The sequence below is a fragment of the Sapajus apella genome, unplaced genomic scaffold, assembly GCF_009761245.1.
Source record: "Sapajus apella isolate SASKATOON/1434 unplaced genomic scaffold, GSC_monkey_1.0 scaffold1, whole genome shotgun sequence".
NCBI lineage: Eukaryota > Metazoa > Chordata > Mammalia > Primates > Cebidae > Sapajus > Sapajus apella.
The window spans coordinates 36,644,586-36,649,450 of NW_022436941.1; the positions used below are offsets into that span (position 1 = coordinate 36,644,586).

General features: G+C 38.9%; 1 non-coding gene across 1 annotated transcript; it reads right to left on the reverse strand.

The window, feature by feature from the left end:
* Positions 1-844: 844 nt before the first annotated feature.
* Positions 845-1,006, reverse strand: LOC116554621. The gene has a single exon (XR_004270257.1). It is a non-coding gene; the product is annotated as a U1 spliceosomal RNA (small nuclear RNA).
* Positions 1,007-4,865: the final 3,859 nt, after the last annotated feature.

The following is a 4,865-nucleotide window of genomic DNA, read 5'->3' on the forward strand; positions in this document are numbered from 1 at the left end:
GATAAATATAATTTTAGATATAATTACATAATTATAAACATGGGAAAGCAGGCTTAATGGCTTTATTAAGATGCTTTGTTATCCTCTTCTACTTCACAAAATAACCAGGAAGATACAAAAAAAGATTTAAAACATCAATAACTTGAAATTCAGTGCTAAAAGACAAGTCAAAATCTTGCAGGAACTTAAAAAAAAATTACAGGACTGATGGAATTTGATTGAAGAAAAAAAAAAAATACTATTGAGTCCTAAGTCCATTAGACAATAATATATTCAGCTTCACAGAACTACACTGAATAACCTAGAAAGCAATGTTGATAGATATGCATTCAACCCTCATCTGTTGCCTGATTCAAAGAACATACAAATCTGAACTGTGGCATAAATTCTTCTGCTTTCTTGGGGGCTGTTCTGTTCTGTATTTCAATTCAGGCTACTACCCCAACACACACATGTGTACACCTTCCACTAACACACACACACACACACACACACACACAAATACACTCTCATGATTTTACTTGGTTAGGTATAAATTCTAAATAACAATTTGATAAAAATAAGAATGACAGGGTGTTTAGTCATCACACTTTACTCACTGGAGACAATCTTTTTCATAAAAATTTACAGTAGTATAGAAATTCTAATTTTTTACATAATTCTATAAAATTCTATAACTCTAAGCAAGATTTGGAGAGTAGAAGAGGTAAGCAATCATTTAAAGCCTGCTTAAAACCTAAAATTGGCCTTGGAGTTGAACATATCAGTTTCTTTTCAATTATTTATTGAAGCATAAGCAGTAGGTCCGAAAACAAACTTTTCTGTCTTTTAAAAACTTGTATCAGAGGAGATTGTGAATGCAGGCCACCACTGCCACAAATTATGGAGTCAAGTTTCCCACAATTGGGGAAATCACAGGGTTCAGCAGATCTGGAATAAAATGGATAAGCCTCACCCTGGGAAAATCACTTTCATGATCATGGTATCTCCTCTGCCAGATACATGTAAAGGCAATCTTTTGACTATTACCTATGGAAAATATTTACCCCAGTATCATTATCTCACATTATTCAAATATGAGTATTGAGGAAAAAAATGGAGCCAAGCAAGTATTGGAAAACAAAAATAGAAAAAGCAATATGAAGATTAGAGGAACAGCATACTTCAAGAGATGATCTATTGTGACATGCAAAAGAAAGTATCTGGAATACAGTCTTCTCTAATAATTGCTGTAATATATGGCTTTCATATATCGAGAGTTGCAAGCTAGTAGAGCAAAAAAAAAAGGATGAGGATGGAGATCAAAAGCATCCACATGAAATAAGAAGAATAAGATAAAACAAGACAGGATACTAAAAATGGCTTTTAGTAGAGAGGGTGAAATTATAGGAAAAGCAAGCTTAAAATGTTTTTGAAAAACTAAAAGATAACAAGCAGTAGAATAGAAAATGGAATATATAGTTCCAAAAACACTAGAAAATTTAAAGACACAAAAAAATCTATGAAGCAAAAGACAGAAAGCAGAGATAAGGGAAACATAAATAAGAGAAGGCACACATAATGAGACAATGTTTCAAAAATATCTGTTTTATTTTTCAGCACTAGTAACTCTTTTATCTTCTTGTTTCTTTCTTCAAACTATCTTAGGGCTTAGGCAGGTTGAACTTATCCAGCAGATCATCCCAGCACAGAATGAAACTGGAGTCCTCAGTTTTCAGAATCAAAACACTTTTATGAATAAAATGATACGAGAAGAGATGGGGCTTTTAAATCTCAAGTGCAAATGTTGATGCCAAAATCTATTTTGGAATAAGAAAAAGAGATGTAATACCCAGTTTTCTAGGTCAAGATTTCCTGCCTCTGATTGAATTATAGAATCAAAAAGAAATATCATCCTCGTGTGGGGCAGAGAGGGAATTCCTCTGACATTTGTACCTTTACGGTTGGCTTCAAAAGATGATGGTGGAACATACTGTGCAGAGAAGTGTCACAAACCTGAAATTTTATGGGATTTACCTCTTACTGCCTGTCTGGAGGACTGGAGAAATGTCCTTTTTTGTGTGGGAATAGTGGAGGAGATGGCTACATTTGGAGCCATGAGCAAAGATTGCTGATGCCACTCCACCTACTCCCTCTTGGCTCTGACATTTATAGGACAGCAGCCTTAGGGTGGAGACTGGAAAACAGATCATTAGGAGTGTGTGTTGGATGCAGTTGGTTGAAGTGGCAAGATACTGCACAGTAATTAGCCCGATAGAAAGTGGTAGTGAAAGAGAATGATTGAGACCCAAAAGCCAGGAATTTACCATTTTAAAGAGGTGATTTCTTTTCAACCCTAACTGGTAAATGATTAAATTGTGAAGTCCTAAGAGAAATAGAAGACAAAGTACAAATTAAATTTCATGTGCTCACAAAGATTAAATCAAGCCTATGGGTATCTGTCACATCTATGGCAACCAGCTTGGAAGACAGACACAATTTCTGCTTCTTTGTATCCACATCCTGTAGGAATTCTCTTCCCTTGGCCTTGGACAGGACTTTGGACTGAACCTGTGTCTTACATCTAATAATAATTTTCTTACATCTAATAATTTGTATCTTACATCTAACATTGTCTTACATCTAATAATATGTATCCATACCCTGTAGGAATTTTCTTCCCTTGTCCTTGGACAGGACCTTGGACAGGACCTGTGTCTTACTTCTATTAATAGGATGTTGTTACCCTGATTAGGTTACATAAGATGATGGCTTCTACTGTGTTTGCAAACTCTTGTCCTTCTCACTGGCCTTTATGGGGTAAATTGCTGTATTTGCCAAGAAGCTTAGGGTGGTCCCCTCTATGTAGTGAGTCATGGAGTTAATAGGACCCTCCCGCTAACAATGCTGGAGAAATTGAATCTTTCCATCACCATGTAAATAAGCTTAGAAGTGGATCCTTCCCAGGTCAAATGAGATCTCCACACCAGCTGACAACTTCATTGCAGCCTCATAAGAAATCCTCACACAGAGGACCCAGCTAAACTATATCCGGATTCCTGACCCACAGAAACCGTGAGATGATAAATATATGTTATTGTAAGCCACTAAGTTTTGAAGTAATGTGTTATGCAATAATAGATAACAAATGCAGCACCCACTTTTAAAACCTCTGAATGAATTAAGGTGTCTTGGAACACACTGCCATGTTTGTGCTACCTAGTAAATCATTTCAGTTGAACAAAATAACTCAGGGAAAAGAGGCCAAAGACTTTCCAGGAAAGGTTGGTGATAGGGTTTGGCTCTGTGTCCCCACTCAAATCTCACCTTGAATTGTAATAATCCCCATATGTCAAGGGAGGGACCAGGTGGACCAGGTGGAGGTAATCGAATCATGGGGGTGTTTTTCCCCATGCTGTTCTTGTGATACTGAGTGAGTTTTCATGAGATCTAATGGTTCTTATAAGTGTCTGCTGTCACTCATTCTTACTCTCGCTGCCCTGTGAAGTGGTGCCTTTCACCAAGATTTTAAGTTTCCTGAGGCCTCCCTAGTTATGAGAAACTCTGAGTCAATTAAACCTCTTTTCTTTATAAATTACTTAGTCTTGGGTATTTCTTTAGAACAGTATGAGAACAAACTAATTCAGAAAATTGATATTGGGAGTGGGGTGCTGCTGTAAAGATATCCAAAAATGTGGAAGCAACTTTGGAAGTGAGTAACAGGCAGAAGTTAGAAAAGTTTGCAAGGCTTAGAAGAAGATAGATGTAGGAAAGTTGGAAGTTCTAGAGACTTGTGGAATGCCTTTGACCAATATGCTGACAGTGATATGACAATGAAATCCAGACTGAGGTGATCTCAGATGGAGATGAGGAACTTTTAGGAAACTGGAATAAAGGTGACTCTTGCTATGCTTTCTCAAAGAGACTGGTAGCATTTTGCCGCTTCCCGAGAGATCTGTGGAACTCCGAACTTGAGAGAGATGATTTAGGCTTTCTTGTGGAAGAAATTTCTAAAACACAAAGTGTTCAAGAAGAAGCAGAGCATAAAAGTTTGAAAAATTTGCAGCTGATGATGTGATAGAAAAGAGAAACCCATTTTCTGAAGAGAAATCCAAGCCGACTGCAGAAATTTGTAGAAGTAGCGAGGAGCTGACTGTTAATCACCAAGACAATGGGGAAAACATCTCCCCTCTCATCACTGGCCAAGAGGACTGGGGGGAAAATGGTTTAATGTGCAGGTCCTAGGGTCCCCCAGATCTAATGCAGCCTTCAACATGGTGGCCTGTGCCAGCTGCTTTAGCTCCAGCCAAAGCTAAAAGGGGCCAAGGTACAATTCAGACTGTTGCTTCAGAGGACAAAGCCCAAACCTTGGTAGCTTACACGTGGTGTCCCGATGGGTGCACAGATATCAAGAATTCAGGTTTGGAAACCTCCACCTAGATTTCACAGTTTGTATGAAAACACCTGGATATTCAGGCAGAAGTTTGATGCAGGCACAGAGCCCTCATGGAGAACCTCTGCTAGGGCAGTGCAGAAGGAAAATGTAGGGTTTGAACCCTGACACAGAGTCCCTACTGGGGTACCACCTCATGGAGCTGTGAGAAGAGGATCACTGTCCTCCAGACCGCAGAATTATAGATCCACCAACAGCTTGCACCATGCGCCTGAAGAAGTCACAGGCACTCAATGCTAGTCTGTGAAAGCAGCTGGGAGGGGGCCTATACCCTGCCCAAGGCCTTGGGAGCCCACGTCTTGCATTAGTGTGACCTGCATGTGAGACATCGAGATAAAGGAGATCATTTTGTAACTTTAATGTTTGATAATTGCCCTGTTGGATTTCAGACCTGGATGGGTCCTCTGACCCCTTTGTTTTGGCCAGTTTCTTC